This window comes from Lepidochelys kempii, chromosome 1, assembly GCF_965140285.1.
Source record: "Lepidochelys kempii isolate rLepKem1 chromosome 1, rLepKem1.hap1, whole genome shotgun sequence".
Lineage (NCBI taxonomy): Eukaryota > Metazoa > Chordata > Testudines > Cheloniidae > Lepidochelys > Lepidochelys kempii.
The window spans coordinates 161,516,344-161,533,225 of NC_136380.1; the positions used below are offsets into that span (position 1 = coordinate 161,516,344).

Consider the following 16,882-nt stretch of genomic DNA (forward strand, 5'->3'; position numbering starts at 1 on the left):
CACTTTAACGTTGGCTTTCCCCCGGGTCGGGGCGCAGTCTTTAACCTCAGGGCAGTCTTTGCAGACAGCCATGCCTTGTAAAGTTCGGTGTTCCGGGGGGAAATACCCCGGACGCCTGGGTTCTCTCCTCCAGCCCAGTTTTCAGGTTTCGTTCCTCTCCCTCCCTCCCTTCCGAGCACCCGGCTGCCCGGCTGGAGGGGACTCCCCGAGCCCGCTCTTTCGAGCCCGTCAGGTCTCTCTCACCCCCCTCCCCCATCTGCTGGGTCCGTGCCCACCCGCCGCGGCCGCGTGCCGTGGGCTCGGAGCTGGCCGCGGCGGGGCAGGTCCCCCCGCGCGGAGGGAGCTGGGGAGAGCCTGGGCAGTGGCCCTGCTCCATGATTGGAGCAGGCGAGAGGCTCGCTGAGCCCGGGGCCCGCGCTCTGGGCCGAGCCCATTCCGAGTGAAGTGAGTCAGTGCAGCCTGCGGCTCCCCCGTGCACTCGCTCCCTCGCTCACTCAGACGCTGGCGGCGGCGGCGGCCACTGGCTTCACCCTCAGCCCCGGTCTCGCCCCGTGCCCGGCCTCTCCCGGTAAGTCCCTTCTCCTTCCCGCTCGGGCGGCTTTTCGGGGGTTGCACGGGACGCGGCCTCGGCGCCCCCGCCCCAGCAGCGGCGGCGGCAGCTGGGACAGGGCTGGGGCGGGGCGGGAGGAAAAGTTTGACAGGGAGCAGGGCGCAGTTCCCCTGCCTCCCGGGGAGCGCCCGAGGGGCTGGCTCAGCCCGCTGGCAGGCTGGAGATGCCCCCCGGGGCGGCACGGCGGGGCCGGGAGCGCTGGCAGCAGGGCGCACTCCCTGCTTGCACTTCCGCGGGGGCAAGCGGCGGCTCAGCCTGGCCGCCGCCTGGCTCGTGTCCGCCCAGCCCCGCGCCGGGTTCACAGGGGGCGGCTGTGGGCGCAGGCTGGCGGCAAAGCGCGGGGCCAGCTGCTGCTCCAGGAGGCTGGGCTGGTTGCGAGCAGGGCGACAGGCTCCGCAGGGGAAGTTTCCTGCCTCTGGGCTGGGGGTGTGTGTAATGTGGGTAACGTTACTTCCCCAGGTGGGTGTGGGTGGAGGGAGATATCCCAGAAGTGGTTAAGGATCCGCTAAAATCCTGCTGCCACCAGTAAGGTCATGGGGCTAGATTCCCTGCTTACTGGTAAAATATGTGGAGCCTTCCGTAGGGCAGCCGAAACCTGGGACGTGTGCTCGGTGGTGTTTGCCCGGCAATAAGGGTTGAATTAAGGTGCTGCCTTGGTTTTGGCTGAATGGCTGAAAGACAGCCTTCGGAGGGAGTTTCTATGCAGCCCATGCATGTGTGTATAACACACAGCTGTGAAATATTCGCCATCATCACCTCGGCTAGATTTGCAAAAAGGAAAGGAGGACTTGTGGCACCTTAGAGACTAACCAATTTATTTGAGCATAAGCTTTCGTGAGCTACAGCTCACTTCATCGGAAGCATACTGTGGAAAGTGTAGAAGATCACTTTCCGAGCTATAGCTCATGAAAGCTTATGCTCATATAAATTGGTTAGTCTCTAAGGTGCCACAAGTACTCCTTTTCTTTTTGCAAATACAGACTAACACGGCTGTTACTCTGAAACTTGGCTAGATTGTACGTGGAATAGTTGCAAGAGAAGCTTTGTGCCTTCCGAGTTGCGTGTTTATTACTGATATTTCTCAGTAATCCCCCAGTTTTACCTTTTCAAGCACTTGTATACTTTGAATATATCCACTTCTGAGTGCTTATTATTTTTGGTTTGATCATTAGATATACTGAATGGTAGCAGGAGAATTATGTCTTTATGTCTGCTCTCCCACACTTATCCTTTTAAACTTCCTTTAGTTTTAATTTCTTCATACACTTTATTTTCTGCCTGGCTGCTGGCTTTGTGGCTATTTCCCTATGATTTTCCCATATTTTGTTCCTTTTCATAATAGCAGCGCCAATATTTTTCTGTCCTCCTACAATTCATGATTCAATTAAGTGGTATCAATGGTACCTTTTAAGTTGTACAGCTCTTGCAAAAAGTTAAAGGGTGTTTTAGATCTATTTTCCTAAACCTTTCATTAAACTGAGATTATCTAGTGAGAGTCAAAACTGGTTGTAGTACATTTTAGATGAAGTGCACTGATATAAATATATTTAGTGATCAGATGACTTCCTAGCCCTATTTGAATATAAATAATCATATTTATAAAACTAAAATGGCAAGATAAAATTAGCATAGACTTCCATGCATGACTCTATTTACTATGAATCTACAGAACAGCAAATAAACTTTTACTTTTTAGTCAAAATTCTAATCCTACTGTATATTAGTGTTGGAGTAATAGTTTGTAGTTTACATTCTGTCCGTGTAATTTTGAGTTCACTAGGGAAAGTGGGATACTTAGGTCTATGGACTGCACATGGAGAACTGTCACATTCCTTAGGTTTAACCCTTTATCCACTTGCATAGTTTCATTCAAGCAAATGGAGCAGACTGAACAGACTGCTTCTGGCTAAGACAAGAAATCAAAACTTTAATTACATTAGCTTAGGTACTATTGAACTCATACCTGATAAATACATTCTGATTAACTGGGGAGGGAAGGGACTTTAAATTGAGTGTTTGACAGGTTCTTAATTAAAATAAATAAGAAAAGGCAAATCAAACCAATACACTATTAAAGTGATGTCATACCAAGATATTTTGGTGTTGAATATCTTATCCAATTCTTAAAAGAAGACTTTTTTTTTAAATATAGGGATATTGTAAATTAAGTTATAATTCAGGCCTTACATTACTATTTCAAACACGTGCACAAACACTGGCTAACTTACTACAAATCTGTGCAAATCTTTGCAGGAAAAAAATCCTCAACTCAAAAAGCATTTCAGGATTTAGTTTTGAATAGCATCCACCCCCACCTTCCAGCAATTTATTCCCAAAGGTTAAACAAATCATATAGTACTGGATAGAGTTACATGTTACAAGAATTTTATAAATGATCTGTCAGTGTAAGTTCTAGATGTGTTTAGTGTGTTTCTACCTTAGGATTTTAGTGCTGCTAAAATGTTACTCAGTTTTGATTATATGTTGGGCAGTCTTTAGTCCCCAAATACATATTTTAACTATGTGTCTTATATATTAGACACATCTTTCTCCTTATACTTTTGTAGTAGTGTCTTCCCATCCCTTTTATTTCTCTTCTTTGAAATACTTTTAATGAAGTTTGCTTTGAATTCTGTGTCATACTCTTAAACAATGCAAGACTTTAATTCCATAGAGGGATTTAAGTGAAATAAGCCATGAGAGCAAAATGCAGGTTGTCACAAATTTCAAGATGGACTTTGTTGTTGCAAATTTGTTATTTGTATGTTATCAGGTTAAATTTTTTCTGTCTGTAATGCCAATTTAATTTCCATATCTAAAATCATGGTTGCTTATTGGTATTATGACACGAGGCATTGATGTGACTTTGCTATCTGCTGTTATATGTAAAACGTATTTTGTGTGTAAACAAATATAAAATCTTTCGATAACAATCTGTGATCCAACAACATTGCATGAGCAAAATAACTAACCACTGATGAGGCAAAACCCTTTCTATTGCACTTCACGCAAAATGCCAACTCTCCCCTACCTAGATGTAAGGCTAATTTGATTGGTTGTTTCTCACCAGAGTAGTTCATTAATGATGCACTGTCAGTCGTGTCCAGGCCCTCAGCAAAGCACTGTTTCATCTCTTTCCTAGTTATATGCACTCAGTTAGGGCTAAAGAACTCCAAAATCTTTTGCAATCATGATGGTATCTGGGCATACCAAAATGTTACATTTCTTTCCCTTCCTTTTACTTGTGTGTGCAATTCTTAAATACTGGAGAACTTAACAGAATGGGTTAGCAGAGTCTTTTAATGCAGTGAGACCGAAAAGGACCTTTTAATTGACAACTTTTAGAAATGTTTTAGTTACCTTGGAACTGGTTATTTTCGCGGTAAATACATTTTTCTGGAAAAGGCAAATGGGCAAATGTAGGGTTATGCCTTACTTCCTTTAATCATGCAAATAGTTATGTAGAAGTCAGTGGGACCCTACTCCAGACAGAAGTTGTTTACATGAAGTGTTTGCAAGAAAGGGTCCTGTGAGCCTGATACAGCTTCCATTGAGGTCATTGGTGGAAGATCAAGCCCTGCATAACTAATGCTGCACCATACATTTTTCTAACACCCAGTTGCTCTTTTAGTCTATATTTTATATTTGCAACTTTCCCATCTGTTAATTTAAAGAGATTTTGTTCATAAAATACATTTTAGCAAGACACTTTCAATATAATGTTCATCCACAGGTTGAAAAAAATTACCTTTCATGCGATAATGTCTTACTCTGGTTTTCATTTCATTTCTGCAACTATTCACTTTCACAACCAACAGAGTATTTTTTTTCCTCTTATGGACTTGGTCCTGCACTTCTTACTCAGGCAAAGCTCCCACTGACGTCAAACATCTCTGAGAATTTTGTCTGAATATAGAATTCAGGTTTGAGCTCTACGGGTTCACGTTTAATTTGGCATTCTGCAAGATGATGAAGTAGGAGGGCAAAATTTAATATGCTTACTTGGTAGCATAGTAAGACTAGTGTAGGTAGAAAGCTGGCAGTCTAAAATTACTTTGCTAAATTTAAATGTAAGTAAAAAATAGGCAATAGAAAAAAAAATTAAAGGGTATGTCTAAATATGGAGCTGTGGACATATCTGTTATATTTAACCTGCATTTTAACCTCTTTTATTTATAGATAGTGGTGTGTGTATAAGCTGTTGGACTTGATTGAGTATAGGAAACAGTAATTTAAGAATGAAAACTAAAGGGTATACACTTCTTTAGATACAGAACATGCATGCGTACGGCTGATTAACATAGATGTGTGTATGAAAAATAAAATATCTGAGTTAGACATTTTTTATGTTGACTGGAGAACTAAAGTGATATTTGATCTAGAATAAACATGAATGGATTCACTAAAGGTCTGATTCCCATATATCTAATGCAGGCAAAACTCCCACTAAATTCAACAACTATTTTACCTGTATAGAGTAGGAGATTGTGTCCTAAAGATTTTTTTTCTCAGTTACATTGCAACTACACTCTGTTAGTGCTTTTTAATTTAGAAATTTGTTAGGAGAAATAGATTGTTCTTGCATGCTGCTTGCATCAGATGAAATCCCTTCTGGGCACAACTTCATTCCAATAAGAAAAACTTTCTCCAAGACAAAAAGAACAAAATCGCTAGTTATTTTTATTATATAAGAAAATTAATATTTATATGCTGCATTATCAAACAGAAGACAATAACCATATGTTTTCATTTTATCTTGAGGTACAATACACAGAGTCATAAGTATGCCTTGATGGAGAGTAGTTTTAAACTAAGGCCACAAGCTTGTAACTACTTACTACACACAGGAGTAGCCCCATTGAACTCCATGTGACCAGTCATGTGTGAGGTTACTTGTGTGCGTATGCCGTTGCAGAACTGGGACTTTATTTTTGAGTTAAGGATGTTTTAAAACAGAGGATCTAATCCATTAGGAGCCCATCATCATGGCGTTTGGGTGGCTGTTAAAGTATTCTTTCACTGTCATGTCTTCCCATTTCTTAACTATCCATCTATTGGTGACATGCTTGTATTTGTGCCTTTAATATAACAACCAGTAGATTACTCATATATTCTGACATTGTGTAGTATTGTTAAAATAATTAAAATGGTTACCTTTTAAAAAAGGGCGGGCCTAAAGATAAGCATGATTTCCCTTCACTGATTTTCACTGCATTTTGGGACCTTTTTCAGGATCTGACATTTAACCCAGAATTTTCAACCATAGGTGCCTAAAGTTAGGTAGCTAAATTCATGTTTAGGCTCTCAGATGAGGGGCTTGGTTTCCAGAGATGCTAAATATAGATTAAACCCAATTCTGAAAATTTTGGAGTAAAAAGCAGATTCTGCAGAAGGTTCAAAATTGAGTGCAGATGTATTATCACTTCACAAGGATCCAGGTACTGGATTGGCTGTTCAGAGGGCTTTGCAATGGCTTAATAGGTGACCTCTACTTGAGAGCAGGGGGCAAGAGTTTGTGGGTGGGACAGCAGAGTGGAAGCAGAGCATGGCCAGTGCATCAGACAATAATACCACAACTTCATTTACAGCAAGGGGACATAGCAGGTTACAGCCACAGCTATAGCAAATGGGCTGGGCTGTAATAGCAGCAGCACCTTGGCAGGCCCAGACCAGCTGACTTGGGCTCAGGCTGTGGGGCTGTTTCACTGCTGTGTAGACTTCTGGACGCAGGCTCTGGTACCCTTCCACCGAGCAGGTAATAGCAGTCCTGACCAGGCTGGTGAGGAGTAAGATTCTATTCCCTGTCAGGCCCAAGTATAGATCCCTTGCACAAATGGCTTTACTAAACACTATGAATTGGCCATAACTGCCATTTGTTCTAAGGCTTTGTGTAATTAGCAAAATGTTGTTGTTATCCCTCAGTATTGCATCATGGGGATTTTAAAAAAAAAAACAGCCTTCAGAACATACAAGATCTTTAAGCATAAAAGGGGGAAAGCTACCACCATGAGTCACCAATCAACCCTGTCCACAAACTGACTCTGTAGGTTTGGGCAGTCTGGAGTTTTGTTAAACCGTCCACAGAAATCCAGCATTTTAGGTGCTCAAGTGCACTCAGTCTTCTTTGAGTTCCCTTAAAATTCTCACAGTGCCCAAGAACACGAATGTCTTCTGGAAGTCACTGATCATGATGTCTTGCACTCCTAACATGTTCTTGAGCTGCCCCATAGGGATTGCTCCAAGTGCTCCAGTAATCGCTGGGGTCGTCTTTGTTCTAGTTTTCCATGAACATTCCCCTTCGTGGCAGAGTTCTCCATACTTTGCTATCTTCTCTTTCTGTTTCTGTCTGCTGGCATGGCAATGTCAATTAATATGGTCTTGCCTGTCTTCTTTTCTGTAGCAGCTATGTCCAGCCTGTTTGCCTGCACTATTAAGTCTGTGACAATTGTCAGATTGAATTATTTTTCATGTTTATATTACGTGGTACTGCTGAGAGTCCTCAGTGAGGATCAGGGCCCTGTTGTGCTACTTGCTATACATATTCGTATCTTCTAAATTATGCAGATTACAAACTTTAGCAAAGCTAGGAAAGTGTTGTGATTAGCGGTAGTGCTGTATGTTGGCTAATTTGTTTTTGCTGATTAAAAGTAGATATGTTTAGTATGCGGGATATGTTTTGATCAAACTGTTTTTTTTAAAACTATTTTCTTTCATTCAACAGTTTCAGTGTATTCAGTCAATAAATGATTATCTTAACACAATAGAATTTATGCATGAAAGTCACATAAGTTTCTTGAACTGTACAGTGAAATGCTTAAAAAAGTTAAGCTCTGCTTAAAAGCACAGCACAATACAGCACAGTTTTACACTTTCCAGTATTATTTAGAAAATTAAAATGGTCTGTATAAGGAAAGAAATGACTGGATATGCAGAAGCAAAGGCTTCTAAGCTAATTTCAGAAAGCGTTCTAAGGAAAGCGTTGTCAGTTCTGGATAAACTCCCTAATAGATTTAAATTTTGATTTAAAATTCAGTTTATGAAATGGACTATTCTCTATAGAGTACAGAAATTAGCTACTGAGGATTTATGGCATTACTTCAAAAGTAACGTGATATATTTCATTACAACATATAATGGGACTGGACTTCAAAGTCTGCTTTAGAAAGAATCAGATTTTTTTTTTTGTCGAACCCCATGTAAAATAGGTATGATAAAATTAAGCCATGAGTTTTCAAAAGAAACTTTTACTGTCACAGTTGCTGCTCTGAATGTAGTTGACTGTTCAAAAGTTTATAGGTTTTCTTGGAATACATTTGTTCCAGTGGCATTAAAAGTAGACTTTAACAGAAACAATTGATGTAAAAAATCAAGGGCCCACTTCTGCTCTGATTTACACCCCATGCACATACTGATTTCATTAGGTTTGCCTAGAGTGAAATTCAGAGAATATGGTTCAATAACTTTCTTTCCATTTACAAGTTATCTAGTATTTTTACAGCCAACCATCCACACGATATTCTGCATCTCTTACAGACAACACAAGCTAAATCATCTGCCACCATGTATGTCAGCGTCCTGAAACTATGAGGAACAGATCTAAATAAATATCACTAAGGCCCCAATTCAGCACAGCACTTGGGCATGTGCTTGAGTTTAAGCACATGCTGAAGTGATTTGCTAAATCAGAATTTAAGATTTTGATCCTATTGTTCTTATTCAGGTAAATCCCTCACTGACTCAATAGCAGTTTTACTGAAATGAGAATTGCACCCTTAGGGACTGATCCAAAGCCCAGTGAAGTCAATGGAAAGACTCTGATTGACTTAAATAGATTTTGGATCCGGCCTTAGAATACTAGCAGCTGATTTCAGAGAGATTGAACAAAAATCATCTGACTGTAAGGAAATCAACTGAACAGAATGCTAACTTCATATTTTAAAATGAATAATAAAATTGCTTTAAAGTTAGCAGATTATGTTTTTAGTAGCATGTACTATAATAGTCTTGTTTCTACAGATACACAATGCAATATAGCTTGGGAGCTGATCACTGCTTAAAAATGCATATAGACTACCAAAACAGCAATAACGTTTGCCAGTCAAACAGATGCTAAATCCACCCTTATTCTATAGTATTTTCACCAAGAAAAGGAAAAGCTATTTTATGCTTTCTGGTGTGATATGTATTTTAAATTCAGTCAAAAATGTGAATGTTTTATCCATAAAATGTTTCAGTGTTAAGTTAGTTCTGAAACAAGACAGACATATACTGTACTTTACTGAGATTCCATTCTGCTGATGACAGAACTAAGATAGCTTTGAAATGTCAATTTGTGTGTGTTTTTTTTTTTAAAGAAGTGTTCAAATGTGTTTGACATTTTAAACATTGAGTGAATTTCATCCACTCTATGGTGCAGAGGGCCAGCAGAAGGCCTCTGAGCCACTTAAATCTCTCAAGCCCCACATGCACTCTCAAAGCAGGGCTAAAGTAGCATATAAGCTTTGTGCTGGCCCTCTGCATAGAGTTGTTTTTACTCAGTGAGTGGTATCTTATCATGTGACTCCTCAAAGTGTTGGCTGAGCAACTAGGTGCAGCTCTGAAGTTGCGGTTATATTTTGAAAAGTAACTCTGTAAAAGCTAGCATAGCGGGGGGTAGGGCTGTTCCATGGTTTGTTGGCTTTCAGTGAGTTCCATGGCAGTTGACTGGGGAAAAGGGCTTAACTGCCAGCCTTACAAATTTAATCTAGATGCTGAGCACTATTCCTTCTGGCTTGTGCAACAATACCAGTGGTAAAGATTCTGCAACTAGAATTTGGTGAACAAATTTCTTAATGAGGTGTTAGCCAGATTAGAATCCCACTAAGTCTCTCATTGCTGTGGTGGTTCTGCAGGACTAAAGAGGACTGAAAAGTAGTGAAAAATCTATTTCAGTCACTGAAGTAAGCAGACATGACTCAGAATACTCACAGGGAACAGATCTGTTGAGTAAAAAGGTGCCATTTTTACACAGTTTTCTGCCCATAAGTGCCCTTTAAACTCTTACGAAAATAACATACTTGCTCTGGCACTTCTCTTGGAAAGCTGAAATGTGAGTGAGAGAGGGTTGCTTTGCTGTATTTCAGCATCCACTTCAAAACTGAACAAATTGTGTGTGATATTTGTAATGAATATATGGCATCAGACCATATTGCACTTAAGAGAAATATTGAAAGAAGCTATTGGAACTCACTGGGAAGGGGATTCCTGTTTGGATCATTTCAACATTGGGGGGAGTGTGACTCCCATTTCCCTTAAGTCTGTATGTTAATGGTAAAATGAATCATAAGTCTCAATCATCCTAGATTCCCAGTAAAAGTTCTAATATAGGCGTTGCAAGTAAATTTGTGAGATTTGTATTAAGACTCTTGTAATCATTCACTGCAGGTTACACTTAGAATATGCAAAGTGAGCGGTCTAAGCTAAAAATGAGTTTGGAACCACAGTGACGTAAGCCATGAGTGTTTATGGTCTTTGAGAAAATGATGTAATCACTGGCAACCAAAACCCTGAAGTGGTAATGCTGATATTCCAGTGAGAATAAAATGTTCACTGCTTCTGTGCATCTGGGGCCTAAGCCAGCACCCACTGAAGTCAATGGAGCTATGCTGATTAACACCAACTGACGATCTGCCCCAAATGAGACTTTCCATTGATTTCAGTAGAAGTTGGATCTGGCCCCTATTTCACAATCTGTCATGGAATCAGCATCCAGGTTAAAGAGAGAAATGGATTCACAAAAGGCTACTTACTCCTAAATACATGGTCGAACATTTCTGAGCACTGGTCTGTTTTAAAAGTGGCAAGTGGGGAGCCTAAGAATCCTTGCTGGCCTGTGACAATTCAAACCCATTCATATATTTCACTTCAACCACAAATGTGGACTTGTCAGTCACGTTATCCACTCTCAAAGCAGTAGTCCTATCAAAAGACAGAAGTGTTTAAATGTTCTGTAACAGAGTTGGCAATCATCCACACCCACTCACAGCTAGAGGTCATTCTACAGCACCCTCCCTCTGTTTTCCCCCCTCCTCAGGGCCCTTTAAGAACTCACCGTCCACACACCATTCAAACAAATCCCCTCTTGGCCCACTTTGTTAAGGCCCTTGGTACGCTCCGGTCCTCTAGATCTTAAGCCCAGCTCAGTGCCTTTTTCCTGATTAACCCAAAACAACAAAGCAGAAATTAACAGTTTTCAGCTCAGCTGGCCTTTGCAGTCACTCCCAAGCTTCCCTGCCTGGAGAGCTTTCTCCCACTCACTCCAGCTTTTTCCTTGTCACTCGGGGGCCTTCTTGCTCCCTGAAATCTTCTAAACTCTACCCCCCCCCGGCTTTTTTACTGTAACGTCCTGTTTTTTATATATGGGGAATTACCTTATCAACCCAGGTTTGGCTCATCTTGTAATCAGGACTGGCTTAGCTCTAGGCTCTCCAGCCCGGAGGTAAGCCACCCTGTTACAGGTTCTGTCCATATTCAACATTTTCAGTTGGTTTTAAATAAAAAAATATACCAAAGGGTCCCTGTGCTTCCCTAGTTCAAAATAACCCAGGATGAAGGGGTTTGGAAATTTTGCATGTGTTTTCTGTGGATGAAAACCTGATCCCATGGAAGTGATGGGTATTTCCCCACTGACTTGAAGGGGCCAGGATTTCACCCTAATTCTTCCATTGGAAGTAGCAGAGGCTTCAGACATGAAATCCTGCAGATCCCCCAAGATCTGTAGAATTTGGGAGGTGAACCTCCACTCTTATCTTCACATAGGAAGCAAATCCTGCCTTTTCTACAGAAGAATTAGAAGGAATTTCCCCAGTACAGACGTGCAGAGTTTCCAGGCCTTTGTATGGGTTCTTTTCCTGTAGCTAAAAGTACAGGACTATATGCATACAGGCTCTGTGCTTCCTACTATTCCTGTCATTTTCCAGCCCCATTCCACAAAGATTCAGTAGAGCTGTGCTGTCATGGATTTCTAACATCCCCTCCCCTAGCCTTCTGCCTTGGGCCCAGCAGCACTTCCACTGCAGAATACTACTTGTTTTGTCACTTTAAAATGTGAAAGGCATTTAAGAGATAACAAAATTAACAGTTACAAAGCACACACGTTTGCATTGTTCATATATCCTATATCTGAATCTGCCTTATAATATAGACTGCATTCTTGACTTCAGATTTCAAATACAAGCAGGAATGATCTCCTCCTTTTGAGCACATAGAGGAACTGAGTGCCTGAACACAAGGCTTTCTGCAACAGAGTTAACTCTAGGCTTTCAGTTATCCAAGTCCAACCAATTAGTGAGTTTCTCGGAAAGCCTGGAATGAGGTTCGCATAGTTGCTAAACATTTTGTTGCTTTATAGAGTCACCTGTCCTTGCTGTTTAATTGAAGTGTCCCTACTCTCTATATTATTCAGGAACCAAAAGTTAGCCTGTATCAGTGTGCAGTGCTCACAGAGGTGGCTCAGGTGTTAGCTCAACACAGTTTGTTCATGTTGATGCTTCTGAGGCATGTGATGGTCTAAAGGATGCTGTTCCTACATCCTGTGCTGTTGGTAATAATGAATGCTTTGGGGAAATGGACTAAGGCAAACCCATTTCCTTCACAATTAGGGGGAAACTAGTGGTGCAGAAAATCATTAAACATTAGACATCGCTTGACCAAGTCCCTACAAAAATGCCCTCTGTTTAAATTAAGATCCAGTTATGACCCCATTATCTTGAATATCTTGAAAGAAGATCTCAAATAAAAATGTAGTTATGCAGGCCACATGTTAGATTGTTAAAAAAATGGATGCAACAAGAAAACATTCATGCCTGTTATGAAGGGGAAAACATTTGGAGTGAGAGGTCAAGAATAACTCTCCATCCTACCCCTTAAAATTAAGACCATCATTGTCCTGCCAGGATCAGTTTCCACAGGAAGTATCTGTTGCATAAGTTGTAAGTCACGGAGATGGCAGCAAGCCTTCTGTAGCTTCTGCATGTGCACTTGATATTTTTTAAAATGTCTGCTGTCCTTGCATGAATGTAACTTGCTCTTTCACGACAGATCTTTAATAATTTTTCTCCATCCTCTTTTTGACTTGCTCACTCCCATTCAGCACATATGCTGTGTGTGTCCTTCAATGCAGTGAGTAGCCATATTTATGAGTTGCCATACTAATAGTCCTTAACAGGCCAGTTTCACTCTTGCAGTATGACAAGTTTGTGCTGCTCTACTTCTGCAAAGCTGCTCTAAAGTCAGCTTAAACAGCCTCTTAAGGATTGCTGAGTGGCTCCAGGATCATGGAGGTGAAAACATGGCTTAAAACTACCTTTCTCTGCCAAATCCTCCTCAGCAATGCAATGCAATGCACTCCTAGGCCAAACTGAGGATGAGGGCAAATATCTCCAAAGTACGTTATAAACGTTAACTGAGACAAAGAACTAGTTAAGTAACTTGCATAAGACCACAGAGGAGAGCTCAGTACTACAGGGGGAATTAGAATTCAGGAGTTCATGGCTGCCAGTTGTGAGCTTAGACTACTAGACCACATCTTTAATTGATCAGTTATTTTAAGTTAGACTGGAGAGTTGCTGTGCATCAATTTTTATTCAAGTTATCAAAATTTTGGCCTTTTTCAAGGCATTGTAGTAAAGAGCCTGTAACCTTTTTCATTGGGATGTATATTACTGCAAGATCTCAGAAATGCTTCTTCCATGTAACATTACACAACGGCATTCCTAAGGAAAGACACTACAACCAGACAGTGTAATAACTGAACATTAAAGCATACATGGCTTTGAATTATTACTCAGATAAAATCATTAAACTCATAAGTGATAATGAGAAAAATTAGTGATTAGTGGTTTGCCATTTTGGTTCCCAAAGAATAAAAGCAACTTCATTAAACTGACCCCATACTGTCCTTTTTCAGCCTCTATGAAGGGCAAACACTCCTGAAAATCTGAAACTCATGAATTTACGTAATAATTTAGTATTCGCATTGGAGTCAATTCATCAAAATACTCACAGAATATATCAGAATTCCAGTAATGAGGGGTTTAGTCTTGCTTCCAGTGATATAAATGAGAATTACATAGGATCGGATCCTGAGTGTGTGCCTGGAGGAACAACCCTTGCTCCCTGCCACTCCCCCCCAAAATGTGCTAGTCAAACTGGGGCCTGATCTAACTGTCACCAAAGTTAATGGAAAGACTCTCATTTACTTCAGTGGGAGTTGGATTAAATTGATTTCAATGGGAGTTGGATCAGACCCATAGAAAGTACTTCCATTTATTACTCTGAAGTCTATTTTAGCAGTGGCTTTGGGGGCCATGTGCTTTGGAGGGGAAAAAAGGGTTTTGGGGGGGCTACACCCTTATAATAAAAATATAAAAAAAACCTCAGAATTCTGCAGGAATGGTCCAAAACACTCCAGCATACGTCAGTGCGCTACTGCAGTGTTTGGGGTGATGATTGTTTTTAATAAAGGCAGATGTTAGTGGTAATGTTTCCTCAGACTAGCCTTGATTCTAAATACACATACAGTAGCTATTACTGATGGTTTCATGCAGCTGCATTACATTGACTATAGTGTTTTCTCTTACGCAAAAATGGAAAGTTTTGGTGTTTTTTCCCCTTAAAATGACCATTGTGCCTTATTCAAAACAAAAATCAAAGAAGAAACACATTTGGGTAAAAGGCAAAAGAAACAGAACTGTGCCAGGGCAGATTTTTATGGAAATGCTCTCTGAAGTATTTCCATGAAAAGGCAACTTATTCACTCACAGATGGAGGCTGCTTTTTCGTGAGACAGAGAATAATGTACCACACCCTGACGCTGACATGGTGTATAACTTTTCACATATTTTAAAATTAGGCAATAAGGAGGCCATGTTTAAGACACAAAGCTTTTCTTCTTTACTGTGATATAATCAAGTTATCCCCAAAGAGGGAAAAAGTAAACCAGGAAAAATTGATTTTATGGAAGAAAAATTAAAATATAAAATTGCACCAATGAATGAGCTATTGAAATGGAAAATTGCAATATTATAAAAAGCCCAACATTACCTTTAAATAATGTTACAATTATATAACACTTAAGTCTCATAAGCTTTCCATGCATAGAGTTTCTGTTTAATTCAGTGGGAGTTTCATACAGTGAAGGATTTCAGGAGTGGCCTAAAAAAACCCAGTTATGTTTCCATTGAAGTCAAGGGGCCTTTTGTCATTCACTTCAACAGGAGTAGGATTGGGTCTAAAAATACGAAAATGTAAAACATCGGCGCCGACTCCGTAAATGCCCCGGGGCTCAAGTGCCCACGGGAAAAAAATAGTGGGAGCTCAGCACCCACCAGCCACAGCTGATTGGGGGTGCTGCTGATCAGCTGTTTGGCAGCTGGTGGGAGGCGCTTGTGGGAGGGTGAAGAGCAGCGAGTTGTGGGTGAGTGGGAGCCTTGGGAGAGGGGGTGGAGTGGGGGCAGGGCCTCAGAGGAAGGGGTGGAGTGGGGGAAAGTACATTTTGGGGTGTTTTGTGAAAAGAGAAAAATCTTCTATGGACTCTCACTCTCTATCTGCTTATAAAATGATGGAGGCATCAGTTGTAGCTCCATAATTGAGGTTGCCTTGAGGTTTGCAGTTCTATGCCTGGATCCTACAATAAGTTTTGCATAAGCACAGAGGTCTGCCTGTGTGGAACTCATTGCAGATTGGGGTTAAATCCCTTAGTCTAATATATAACAAATATGTGTCAACACCAAATTTATAACATTTACTCTTTGTGTAAAGACTGAATTTTCAGGAAAGTCATAAGTGAGACTCTGTTCCTGCAAGCCTTTAGACATGTGTATGTAAGTGTTTGCAGGATTTGGGCCTAAATCTGTTCTGTAGTTTAGGAGTTAGCAAGTGAAAATAACTCCTTTTCAAAACTTATAATTTGAGTCTGACATTTATTTGGCTCTCTCTAGCTAACAAGTAGCCGGGTTATTATGACAGTTCAAAGTTTAGATTCATCCAGCTCTAGAGTAAATCTCCAACATAAGCTACTTATATGCATTTGACTTTGTGTGTAAGGGTGGGTGTCAGTTTGTATTGGAAGGAAATAAGTTGAGGTGGTGTGTAGGATGTCACTGTGGGTGTGTATTATGTGTGGTTGTGATGCTAAGTCATGTGGAAGTTGTGTGGATGATAAAGTTAACTAGTTGTTTCCTAGATTTGTATTAAATGTATTTAATTTATTTTGATTTAAATAATTTAAAAAGATGCCTACACAAAGGCTCTAGGCACTCTATCTCTTAATGACAATTATAACGTAACCCCAGTAGCATTAAAACTGGAGTTGTGCAAAGAAAGGTAATTCTGTTTCATAGAGGATTTTGATATTTTGCAATTTGGATTAATTCTGATGAAGAAGAACTTTATTGAAATCAGGAATCTCCATGGAACGCTTAGATTTCAACAAATTGGTAAATTCTGACAGAAAAAAAAAACAGTTTTGTTGCAGTTTTTCCAACCAGCTCTAATAGAACAATCATTCTGACAGGAAACTGTCCCCCCCCTCCCCACAAGAAGCTTCTTTCTACCCCTTCATTGCTCTTCAAAAACCCTATCAAATAGATGTTCTTTGCACCATGCATGGAGGGTCACCACATTTGGGCTATTTTGGATCAAGGGTGTGGGGACAAATTCTAGAGTCCTGGGGGCCACTCTGCAAATGCCTTGCCATCTCTTGTATAATGAAGGGGGGTCTAGCTTGGGTGGTTCTGCTGACCACGACTGTGGCATAATGACATTGTGAGACATGACCTCTTAAGTAATTCAGTCCCCAGGTCATTTAGGGTTGTATAGGACATAACCAACACCTTGAACTCTACCTGGGATGAAATGCTGGGCCATTGAAATCAATGGAAGTTTTGCCACTGACTTCAGTGGAACCAGGATTTCACTTCTGGAGATCAGTTAGTGGTCAGAGCAGCTCATGGAGAACTGGTGTCATGTGATCCCAGCCAGATGCCGTGCTCTGTAAGTGAGCTGTTGCTGTACTGGCTTCAGTCTCTTAATGGTTTTATGGTGTAGCCCATATAATGTGCAATACAGTCATTTAATTGTGAAGTGACACAGCCATCGATACCAATGGTTAGGTCTGCAGCCGAAAGGAAAAGCTGTAATCTCCTAGCCAGAGGCAGATGATAGAAATTGGAGTGGGTTACTGCTGTTACATAACCATCAAACAGCAGCTGGGGGAGGTGGGGGTTCCTAAAA

The 16,882-nt window shown here is 40.9% G+C and overlaps 1 protein-coding gene across 1 annotated transcript in view; it reads left to right on the plus strand.

The window, feature by feature from the left end:
* Positions 1-326: 326 nt before the first annotated feature.
* The window catches only part of ERG (ETS transcription factor ERG), a 204,861-nt gene continuing 188,305 nt past the window's right edge, over positions 327-16,882 (plus strand). Inside the window, exon 1 of the mRNA XM_073360723.2 lies at positions 327-568. The gene's annotated coding sequence lies outside the window, so the exon portion shown is untranslated. The remainder of the gene's footprint in view (positions 569-16,882) is intronic.